At 44.9% G+C, this 12,815-nt stretch overlaps 1 long non-coding RNA gene across 1 annotated transcript in view; it reads right to left on the minus strand.

The window, feature by feature from the left end:
- LOC144767533 (uncharacterized) overlaps positions 1-12,550 on the minus strand; it is a 57,752-nt gene extending 45,202 nt beyond the window's left edge. The window contains exons 1-2 of the long non-coding RNA XR_013598247.1: positions 12,426-12,550; positions 5,539-5,672 (exon numbers count right to left, since the gene is read on the minus strand). This is a non-coding gene — a long non-coding RNA (uncharacterized LOC144767533). The remainder of the gene's footprint in view (positions 1-5,538; positions 5,673-12,425) is intronic.
- Between the last annotated feature and the right edge of the window lie 265 nt (positions 12,551-12,815).

The raw sequence follows: 12,815 nt of genomic DNA on the forward strand, positions 1-12,815 counted from the left end.
CCAACAGACACACACATACGGGAAAGCATAGTAGGAAAACGCTATATACAGTTTTTATATGCTTGCATATGTACATTGTTAGGTCTCGCTATTATATCCCGCAGGGATTAATAGCGAGAGTATTTAGTAGGCGAAACAAACTCTTGACCAAGCGCAGATTACGTCCAGTTCAAGTGAACCAGTCGTCTGAGACGCACGTGCACGTCAAACCCATCAGCCTCGCACCGCAATGGAATGCTGCCTCCCATGCTGCTCCCCCGCCATCAGACTTCAAAGCAATGCGCTCCCGCCCCGCCCCGCCCCCCCACAGCAATGCCAAGAGCTTGTTTTACAAAAGCGAACGGTGCCGCTGGTTTCATTTATGCAGTCTGCATTAGGAAAACTCTGGTCGTGCAATCTATGTACTAGTTGTGTTTAAAACACAAAACCGCAGTGGTGAAAGACAGTTTCTTTTTCTTGCCTTCTGCTCCCCTGATTGTACTCGTTTTTCTTGCCTCCTGCTCCTCTGATTGCACTCGTTTGTCTTGCCTTCTGCTCCCCTGATTGTGCCCGTTCTCTTGCCTTCTGCTCCCCTGATTGCATTCGTTCTTTTTGCCTCTGCTCCCCTGATTGCACTCGTTTTTCTTGCCTTCTGCTCCCCTGATTGTGCCCGTTCTCTTGCCTTCTGCTCCCCTGATTGCACTCGTTGCTTGCCTTCTGCTCCCCTGATTGTGCCCGTTCTCTTGCCTTCTGCTCCCCTGATTGTACTCGTTCTCTTGCCTTCTGCTCCCCTGATTGCACTAGTTTTTCTTGCCTTCTGCTCCCCTGATTGTGCCCGTTCTCTTGCCTTCTGCTCCCCTGATTGCACTCCTTTTTCTTGCCTTCTGCTACCCTGATTGTGCCCGTTCTCTTGCCTTCTGCTCCCCTGATTGCACTCGTTTTCTTGCCTTCTGCTACCCTGATTGTGTCTGTTCTCTTGCCTACGGCTTCCCTGATTGCACTCGTTTTTCTTGCCTTCTGCTCCCCTGATTGTGCCCGTTCTCTTGCCTTCTGCTCCCCTGATTGCACTCCTTTTTCTTGCCTTCTGCTACCCTGATTGTGCCCGTTCTCTTGCCTTCTGCTCCCCTGATTGCACTCGTTTTCTTGCCTTCTGCTCCCCTGATTGTGTCTGTTCTCTTGCCTACGGCTCCCCTGATTGCACTCGTTTTTCTTGCCTTCTGCTCCACTGATAGTGCCTGTTCACCCACACCCTCACACCCCCTCACCCTCACACCCCCACCCCCTCACACCACCACACTCACTCACCCTCACACACCCTCACCCTCACACACCCCATCACCCTCACACACCCCATCACCCTCACATACCCCCTCACCCTCACACACTCCCTCACCACTCTACCACGCTACCGCCCTCACTCTACCGCCCTCACTCTACAACTCTACCGCCCTCAAGCTACTGCCCTCACTCTACCACTCTACCGTCCTCACTCTACCGCCCTCACTCTACCGCCCTCACACCCTCACTCTACGCCCTCACTCTACCACTCTACCGCCCTCACTCTACCACTCTACCACACTCACTCTACCGCCCTCACTCTACCACTCTACTGCCTTCACTCTACCGCCCTCCCCCTACTACTCTACCGCCCTCACTCTACAGCCCTCACTCTACCACTCTACTACCCTCACTCTACTGCCCTCACTCTACCGCCCTCTCTACCACTCTACCGCTCTCACTCTACTACTCTACCGCCCTCAATCTACCACTCTACTGCCCTTACTTTACCGCCCTCACTCTACCACACTCACTCTACCGCCCTCACTCTACCGCCCTCCCTCTACCACTCTACCGCCCTCACGCTACCGCCCTCACTCTACCACTCTACTGCCCTCACTCTACCACTCTACCGCCCTCACTCTACCGCCCTCACTCCACCCCTTTACTGCCCTCACTCTGCCACTATACCGCCCTCACTCTACCGCCCTCACTCTACCACTCTAAGTTCGATCAGGTCATGAGAGTCGACCGATGGGAAAAGGAATTCTCATTCTGGTATTGGACCTTGATGGAGGCGGATGAAAAGATCGATATTGAAATCTCAAATTTATGTGCAAAGGAGCTTGGGGATGGACATTTGAAGCAAATGTCGCTGGACTCTGGTAAAACCCGCCTCACTTAAACGTAATCATCTGTTTTCCACCCATAGAGTTTATTGGTCCCCAGCGAAGCTATCAAAGGTCACAGGTAATATCTACAACTTCCCAAGGTGTATGCTTCCATCAGCAGATGATCCGCATGTTTATGTTGTGTCCGAAGATCGCTTCTTACTGGACCTCGGTGTGTGATTTTCTTGGGGAAGCAATAGGTAAACAGATTAAGGTAAGCCCTCGTCTTGTTTTCTTTGACTCAACCAAGAGGAAGATGTACGAATACATTCTGCTGTTCCCAAGTTTATTTTCTATGTGGTTTTGGTGGCGAGGCGGGAGATATGTAGGCTTTGGAAGTCTGAAAGTCCCCCATCTTTTTCTGAGTGCCTCAAAATTCTCATCTATACGAGCCAGTCTGATATGGCCTGTGACCCAAGGAGTCAGGATAAGATCTGGACAATGTTGGTAAATTGGAGAGAAAACATCAGTGGGTCCAATGATTAAGCCAAACATGATGTGGGTCCTGGCCTCTCCTGTGTTGTGGTCCCCTTTTCGTAAAGGAGTTGGAAGTGGAACCAGCAGTATTCTTCTGCAGAGATGTACTCCGTCCCCTCCCGGACATTTGTGGGGTAAGATCAACCCTAGCAAGAGAGTTGGCAAGATGAGGACAAAAACCAAAAATCCTGATCAGGTAGTCCAGCTTTCAGTGTAATACATATACCGATGGTCCCCACACGCTGATCAATTTCGATTTGTTATATGTTATGTTATCAGCATCTGTCTAACACCTTCTTCCTCCACTATTACACCAAAACGATTTCTTAATAATGCCACATGCCCATGAACGTCTGGCAGTGATGACACTAAAAAAGCACTTCATACAGTCTACAGTTTTCAAATATCTTTTATATTCATCGGCATTGAGTCGGATTTTGAACATATATGTTTGTCTTATGATATAAATTCCAATAGGGGAAATATGTGCCTCTTTTATTACGTGTGACTGACTCAAGTTCCTGCCTCCCTCCCACAAGTGATTTTCTACTTTAGAGTTTATAGCGTTATAGTGTTATTCTTGCCTTCCCAAGGTAGGGTTTATAGAAATATAAACTGGCAGAACACCAGTCAGCTCGGTATGACTGACTCAGCCTTTCTTCCATCTATGTTTCGTACAATGAGTATCAGGAAATTTGATGGTATCAGCACTCTTCATTAAAGAGAGACACGAGTGAGTGAGTGGTTGATTGTATTATTTAGTGTAGAGAACAAAAACTATGCTCATATCTAGCTTTTATCCTAGGATATTGTTTGATAAATGTCATCAGTAGCTTGCCTATTTTGCATGTTGTGCGTCAGCCTGTGTTGGCTCTTCTTGTGCTTGTCACTCCCCTGGAGTAAAGCCTCTTTACCATCCTTCAGATTGGATGATGTGTATATTACACTGTTCACTATTAGGAACTACCTTTGACTTTTGGAGGAGAATTCCATGGGAGTACATTTGTTTTGGGTTGATGGCTTATCGGGTTTTATCAGTAATCCCTAAATTTAGCTGAAAATACCCATGAGTCCAAGTATTGTTCATAGTGTTGCTTTAACTAGTAGCGTGATCAGTTGTGCTTGGATGCTTTTCTTTATGTCTGTTTCACTCGAACAGATATGTTTCTTTTCTTTTATTCCACATTATGCTAGTCTCCCAATAAGCTTCCTGGTACTTCTTGGTTTTTCCTACATGTAGAGAAATGAACATTTGCTGAGAATAGACACTTTCATAATACCACAAATATCTCCGTTTTATTTCTTTCCTTCTAGTCAAGTCTTCCATCACACTATCTGCACTTTTATGTTCCTGTGTGTGTCCACAAATGGGTCAGTATTATTGTTGATGTGTTTAGGGTCTTGCCAGATTCTCTGCATCTCTTGGATTATTTCCATGTGTGTTCAATGAAGGTGTGTTTTTGCTTATGGTGGTGTAGAACTGATGAGCGACTAAAGCCTTTCCTGCATTCAGTGCACTTGTATGGCTTTCCCCCGTGTGTGTCCTCTGATGCATCCTTAGGTTTTAGCACTTACTAAAACTACTTCCGCATTCACTGCAATGGTATGGTTTTGCCCGTGTATGTTCTCTGATGACTCTGAAGGATTGATAGCTGACTAAAGCTTTTCACACATTCACTGCACTGGAAAGGTTTTTCCCCTGCTTTTTTAAGACTGATGATTGACTAGCTGCACTTTAAGGGTTTTTCCTCTGTATGTGTTCGCTGATGTTTTTGTAGATATGATTACTGCACATTGGAGGTAAGTCTTTGCATTTGGGAGCACAACAGTGGGATATGGGAGCGGGGCAGCCATGATCAAATGCTGGTCCTGACATGCTAGAGATATTTTTTAACATATAGGGGCCCTAGATCACATTTTGAAACAATGGGGTCGATTGGCTTGGCATAATAGGAAAATACATGAATATTTAATGAGAGCCCTTTTAGCTAATCTATTTGAAAAATGTGCTTTACAATGCACTATTTGACCCAATACTTAAAAACATTTCCTCAGTTTCTGAACCTCTCTGCACACTCCATAGAGGAGGTTTGGCTCATTTGCTTCGCTTTCTACAATTCAGAGCTAGTATTATTTCCCACCACTTTCGAAGATCATATCAGCACCATAATACAGGTGGAAATTAAAACAGACATTTCTTTAACTTGTATTTTCATAATAATGATGCAGTTATTATAGAATGTTATTGATGTCAATTCTTGTGATGTCCTAAGGATTAAGGTTATATGACTTCACCTCCTGGAAAGACTCAGGATTAAAGGTCATATGATATAACTTCCTCTGATTCTCAACACCCGCTCTGCCCGCAAACACGCGGTTGAACTCTGAGACCTACTCGACTCAACCACCCCAGACGTCACCTTCCTGACGGAGACCTAGCTGAACCCCTCCTCGGCACCCGACATCGCCATAGCCATCCCGGAAGGCTACAAGATCACCAGCAGGGACCGCACCAACGGAGTAGGAGGAGGAAACGCCCAACACCGACGAAGCCCTCACCACCACCGAACACCTCCACTTCCAGATCCACACCGACCCCAACACCACTCTCAGAGGAACCCTCGTCTATAAACACGAGTAAGTAGTGCGCTTTACAAATGCTATGATTCATTAAGGTCAAAGGCTGTGTGATGTCACTTCTGATACCCCTGGCATTTTGATGAATCGATGTCCATGCAAAAAAGTTACAGACAGGAGAAAGTCAGCCGCACAAGATAGAAAAACACTGGAAAATTAAGGGATAAAAAACCTTTGATAGTAAAGTTGAAGAAAAGTAAATAGTATAAATGTACAAGGCCATACTTTTACTAGTGGGAATAGTTACAAGTTAGAAATAATAATAAACATGATTTACTGGGGTCGCCAGAACCATCTGCCAAGGCTGCAGACCAGGTGGTGGGAGTCGACCTGGTTGTGGTTGTCTTCAACGTTCTGCGGCGCTGGTGGTGGTGGCAGCTGCTTATGAGGGTGCCCTCTTGCCCTTTGGTGCTATGAAAGGAATAAAGATAAAAAGAACAATGATTGGTGGTACTCTCTTTACAAAATACAGTTTGACAGACACAGTATTGATTGTTTTAAATCAGATAACCTATTCCTAGATTCCTAATCTAAAATTACATTTTGAACTATTAATTCATTTCCATGAATGATCTTTGCTTCTCCAACCTCTTTTGATGGGCCAAGTTGGTCTCCCTTTGCATAGTACAGTACGTACATCAGGGAGATTGAGACTGTATGAGCTACATAAAGCCACAAGGAAGACGCTAACACCCCTGGTATACTACTATCATAATAGTAGTAGCATCCCTTAAATGTTCCCAAGCGAACACCTGGCTGGCTAACACTGGAACAGAATCCTGGCAGTATCAATCACTCTCTGATGCAAAAAGTGCCTTTATGTGAGTGAGGCACACTAAATCTCCATAGCTGCCAAGGTTTCAGATTGCTTATGTGTGACATTTTCATAGTTTCAGTGTACTTATGAATGACTTCCAACGACCAAATGTGTGACACTTTCTATCAAAATCAAGTTATGAAAATGGAAGGGTACTTACCTTCTCATATACGTTTTATTTGTTTTATAGAGCTGCTCATAACAATGTAGAGTGTCAGAGATCGATACATCACACACACATTATACAGAGACAATGAAGTGTGGCTCAATGGTTAGAGCAGGCAGACCTCGATGCAGAGCTCTGGCCAGGGACCAGGGTTTGATTCCCGCCTCGGCGGGTCTCGGGCTCATTAATTCCCCTGACTGGATATTCTCACCTCAGTGCCTATTCTAATCATGGGTCCCGCGCTGCAACTCTGGGCAATAGCTTGCTTAGTCTCCACAACGGCCCCCACAACGCGAGGGATGCCTGGTCTGCACCATGGGGGTGCCCAGGAGTGGACACTTCACAGGGAAAGCCAGGAAGGGTTCCCTTGCGGTATTCGTACAAGCGTCGGGAAACCCACTGCGGGTAGCTGTGCGCTATACAAGTACAAAAACATTTACATTTACAATCATATCTGTGTAAATGTAGTCTATAGGAAATGTTACATATGACGGTGAGGATTGCAAGTTGTAGGAATCACGTCATAGATACTAGTATGCAGTATATTTTAAGAGTGTATGGTCTGGAGAAGCATAAACTCAGGATTTAAAACATACCACAGTAATTGGCATAAGTAAAAAGAATGCTCATCTACGCAAACTAACCCTTTTTAGCAGCATTAGGATAATGAAAGACTGGGGGAGAAAAGAATGTTCTAACCTATAACACACAGTTTGAATGCAGGTTCTTGAAGACAGTTCATACCTAACTGTGCCATTTTAGGATTGTAACTAATGAACTGCAAGTAACAAAAGGACCTCTGTGGCAAGCTGTAACTCATTGAGCAAGCCACATAAAATGCCGTTAAGTGGTCTGCATAGTACACGTTCTTTGCAGTAGTCACATTAACCCTTTCCGCTACTTCATGATGAGGAAAAACAGGCACTAGACAAAATGCCTATCTCTCTCCAGCAGGAACATTATTCACAGGAGGCATCTTTACATTTTTATTGTTGCCTGAGAACTCTTGGACACACAAGGAATTCGTCAGCAGGTGGTTTTAAACCCATGTTATTTCTGAATATACAGCACCTGACCCTCCACTCCCCCAGGTCAGTGCTAGGTGCTGTAGTGCACCAGACATTGCACGAATAGCAAAAGGATCTCTATGACAAAACCAGTAACTCATTGCTATAATCCTCATAAAATACAGTCATTTCTGTGATAAAAGCCTGGTACGCATTCTTTGGAGCTGGATAAATTACAATCAGAGCTACTAGCCATGTTGGTCAGTTAAAACTGCCAATAGACAACAAAAGTCCAATCTCTCCGCAGAAACATTAGTATCACCAGCCGCATTATTTGATGTACATGTGTGTCTCAATTCCGATGGGCAGCAGCAATTCCTTAATACATACAGCAGTTGCAATCAATGTATTTCACATTTCTTGCAGATATTCTAGTTTCGTTCCCAGACCCAACGGATTTGACACAGTAACAAATTAGAAGCCTGGTCATTGAAAGAGCGCTGCCCGAATCCAAACCTGTGGCTTTAATCTTTGGTGAATGACCTACCACTTCCACACACAAAAGTAGACTACTTCTTTCTATGAGAAAAGCTGGGATGATTTTATCCTGGATGGATTATGGCACTGTCAGATCTTTCGGCAATATTGGGTTACTGGAGATTATTTGTTTTATTGGGTGCAAAATCCCCTAAAATAGATCCGCAAATCCCAAACGTACATGTAAAGCCCTATCACACCAAAGTACAGATTTGTTCAAGTTAAATTACTTTCAAGTTACAGAATGAGCACAATAGTTAGAAAAGATGCTTTTAATGTTAGTATCTTGCTCAGAATCCAGCCAACACGTGTTTCGTCGTATGGGGTAGGGCCCACGACTTCCTCAGGGCTGGGAAAGAAAAACAGAAAACATCATGTAATCCCGCAATTCCTCGGGCATTGTTACATTAAAATCACTTTAGCAGAATCCATGCTATGACATTTCTAAAGTTGTGATATAACATCACAAATCCCACCAGCACTTGGAGGTAGTAGATGGGGAAAAAAAAGGTGAGGGACAGGAAGAGACAAAAGCCCCCAATATCCTGGGTTAAAGGTTGAAGTATAAGCAACAGATCAAGAACATCACAAAGAAAAACCATGGTGCTCGAGGTGGAAAGTGTAGGAAGGGTCAAGCGCATTACTATACTTAATAATATACGTCAGTAAGAATACACTCATCTGTGTCCTCTCCCAAACACACACTGAGCAGAAAAGCTCAGACCTACCTTGTAAAGTACAACTTCTCTTTGTATGCCCAAAGAGGGTAGCCAGATGTGACCATATTTAGTAATTGCTCATTATCCCAAGATTGTGAATTTATTTAGTACCAGGAGGTAAGAAACATACCTTCTGGCTGGTTATAGTTCCGACCCAGTCTAAGATTGGCTGGGTAATAAACGTAATCTTGAACGTCAATCTTGTTAAATTCTCTGTACAAAGATGATGGGTACTATCATTATCATAGAAGTGTAAATGTAGCCCTTGCATCATACTTATATAGCATCTATTATGTGATTATATGGTAAGTGCTCATATCCGGTGACATACATCAACTTCTAGTGTTGTGGTTTGCGGCTTTAATTACGTGCTCGGCAATCATTAGTCTACAGAGGGTTTCGCCTTCCCTATTTATACCGTGTGCATTGATTAGAAGCAGAAATGAGGCTTACCCCAAAATCAGCGCACGATATGTGTGCGCGCTGTAAAGATCCTTCTATTTTCAAAAAGCACGGTTTCGTATGCGTGCTGCTTCGCGAACTGTATAATAGTCCGTGCTTGGATGCTACAAGGCAAATACAAAGGACAAACGGGGACTACCATTAGTATCCGAGCAAACATCCATATCTAGCAAGAAAAAGGACGCGTGGTGCGAGTTAACTCTGACCGGCGTCACTTCTAACCTGTATGCGGCATCCTCCGTGATCCTCACTCGTCACCCGGCAACTCAGTATGGTCGAGAGTTCAGAGCCGGATGCCAGAAGCACTGTAAAAGAGTGCCAACCGTGCAATAGCTAGACCGTTTCGCCCGATTCGACGGTTTAGTAAACTCAGCCATATAGGATGAGTATGTGTGCCCAAATCTGGTATGATAACCGGAAATACCCAGCTTTCAGTCCGGGGCCCCATATAATCGGTGCAAGTGTATTATAGTTAAGAGAAAGAGTAACTCAATACAGTAATTATTAGTCCACTTAATAGTATGTTCGGCCATGTCAACAAACAAACATTCGTGCCCTCCGAATATGTATTGCTTAAATGACACTAATTTTACGCAGGTATAGGCACAGATCCAGCCCAAATCTTAGTATCATCATCCTAATTGCACTGCAGGAGTATCTGGTGCAGTTCTGCCAAGTATCACGCATCAGGCGTGATTCTAACGCATTTCAGTGTGGTGATCCGCATCACCGCACTGAAATACGAGGTCACGCATATTAGGGCTCGTGGTCCTCAGCTGTCAAGCGCTGCGGTCGAGCCCTGGCCTGTTTAATTACTAATAAGGTATAGCAGCCGGCCGCACAGCACGTGCAGCTCCACACACTTAGAGGATGGCCTGGGTAAGCCCACATCATGCATTCGATTGTTGAAATAAACACCGCGCAGCCGCGCGCATTCCGCACTTTCCTGACGTCACAGCTACTTCCGCCAATCATTGGTAGACACCGGGCGGGCAGTAGTTAATTCTCCACTGAGCCCGCTCGCTGTGAAATGAGGACTGCTGTGGTTCTGCAATTAAGCATGAGTCCGACCCCCATGGACGACACCACGGGGGGCACCGTGATCTTGATGCCGCCCGAGCAAACCGGACCGGCACCCCTGTCTGTAGCTCTCAGCTGACACTGAGCCGGCCCAAGCGAGCTCGGGCAGTCAGGCATCACACAAGCGAGGCCGACATGGAAAATGCAGTTGTACTCTCTCGGCCATCACTGCATAATTAAGTAAGTATATGCGGAAGGCAATTCCTGGACGCATAACATAAATTCATTGAAGAATGTTCATTGAAAGTTACAAATGTTGTGGCTCCCATAATTTAGAGCCTCTGCCTGCCAGCAGTGTCTTATTCAGTGATAAGAATTGTTTACCAAATGACCTGGATAGTGTTGGGGTAATCATTGCTACTTTACTAAACATGCCTGGTATCATCGGAGCAAACACTTTTGTTTAGAAACGCACATATCTGACAGTACCAGCTTCAAGCGAACAGCTCGTGTGTCCGATAAAGCTTTGAATTGTCTAGTCTCTGCTTTTTCCTCAGGGCACTCTGTTCCTCTTTTCTGGTCTCTTGGCCTCTGGAAGATACCCTTGGGGCGCCTTCAGAGCCATATCTAAATATCCATTAATGTATGAGACTTTTACTCTAGTGTTTACAAGGCTCGAGCTCTAAGACGGTAACTGTGGATGAAGCACTTGGTCAATGGAGCACGATTACAGTCTATTCTCAGCAAATATCTTAATGATAACTACAAGTAGTGTTCACCATGTTTGTAAGTATTTAAGTTTAAGAAGCACCTGCTGTCGCTTTCATTTCCTCCTGAAATGTTCATACAACAATAAAAATGGCACGATAACTCTGATTAATGTTCTTCTTGGAGTACGATCATTTTCTCCAGTGGAAGTTTTGACTGATTACAAAGTAGCACAGCAGATTAGTATACCTACTGCAAAATACGCGATCCATGCGTATCAGGGAGTGCATATATGGAAAATTGGTCAGTGCTTTAGTTAGAAAGGTCATTTTTTACTTGAAGTGTAAAAGTTAAAATCCCAGTTTAGAACAGGGAACTAATAACTGTCATAAAAGAGCTGGAAATAAACTGGAAGGTACAGATTAGGGCGCTATGATCCTCCCTCAGTCTTTCATTATTATAATGTTGCAGAAAGGGGTCATTTCGATAAAAAAATAAACAGTTATTATTAAAGAGAACCGCCAACCACGGAGTAAGATGTTGAATTATGAGTTTGTTGCTTCTCCAGACCAAGTCCACCTAAACTATACTGTCTATCAGTATGGATGCTTGTAGTTCTCTGTCTTAAGTAACATTCCTATACACTGATTTACACATTTTGAATGAGTGTGTGTGTGTGATGTAAAGTGCTCTAACACCCTACACTGGTATGAGTGGCGCTATAAACCTAGTTAAATGCATCCGAGCTACAGTGGGTATGGAGAATTGAGGGGACTGTTAAAGGGGTGGTAGTAAGGGAATCCGCAGCAAAGGTGGTCATTGGGGGTCCAGCAAACAAACAAGCCGGCCCTGGATATAATAATATACGTACAGCTGACAACAAGGCAAGTGCTTTTCTGCAATGGCCAAAGTCATACAACTGAATTGAATTACCACCTATCTTTGTGACTCCACTGTTGACTAAGCGTTTGTCCAGTATTAACAGGCTTGAGAGCAGCAATGAGCCTGGCTGACTGTAACTTATGTGTGCCTCAGTCTCACTCTCCTGAGGCTTGCCTGATGCGGAGAGTCTTTGACCGCTGACCGAACAGGTTACAAGGGCACTAGGTTGTGCCCTTCAATTTCTGGTGCTTTGCAGATATATTTTAAGATCTTTTTAGGAGTTTCTCGTTGCTCAAATGGGTGTCATTTCTTATAATTGTATGTTTCCCTTGTCCTCATTGCTTGATTTTGCTTGTGAGAAAGTGTCACTCATAGTTGTTGAAATGTCACTCACAATTACACTGAAATTAAGAAAATGTCACACATCTGAAACCCTGGCAGCTGGGCTGGTGTATGACAAATGCGGCATCTTGCAGGGGGCTTTGGTTTTCTCAGAAAAGATAATCTGCAAAACCATCAAATTCCTGCCACTCTGATGATCACTCGAGGGTCTGTACAAGTGGTGACTGACTCAGCTTCTTGAACACTGCAATACTTCCCCCGCCCGTCCCATAACCACACTGGGAGCGCTGGCAGCAGCAGCCAGCAGCTTCAAACTCCTCCCATCCCCCGCGGCTGTTTAAATGTCCCAGATACAAAGCGACAAATGCACCTTAGAAACGGGGATGACTGCAGCCAGGCTTAGAATAGTCAGTCTCAACGGCGCATGCGCGGAGAACAGACACTGTCTCCTGCACGCGCAAAGAGTACAGTACCAATGGAGCTTGGAAACTGGGAGTGCCTCACCTCTCCTTGTTCACCGCTCAGTGGAGGCTGCAGGGCCTGGGGAGAGGTGGGGGCACGCCGGGGGCCCGGCTGCCTGTGAGGAGTGTGTGTTATTGACCCCCGAGTGATGCGCAATCTCACGCCGAGCCACAAGCGCGCGAACAAAACATTGCGTCTCACGGCTGCGCACGTGCAGGACCGCTCGTCACTGCTGCGCATGTGCGGAGCGAAGACACTACTCTCTATTGCCGAGTTAGGACCTTGCACGGAGTACAGCCTGTGAACTTATTTATTTATTTATTTATTTATGCATTTTTATATAGCGCGGACTTTACCCGAAGGCGTCAGAGCGCTTCACATTAGGAACAGAAATGAAACATAATGAGAAACATTACAAAAGAACAGATTGCA

The sequence above is a fragment of the Lissotriton helveticus genome, chromosome 1_1 (assembly GCF_964261635.1).
Source record: "Lissotriton helveticus chromosome 1_1, aLisHel1.1, whole genome shotgun sequence".
Classification (NCBI taxonomy): Eukaryota; Metazoa; Chordata; class Amphibia; order Caudata; family Salamandridae; genus Lissotriton; species Lissotriton helveticus.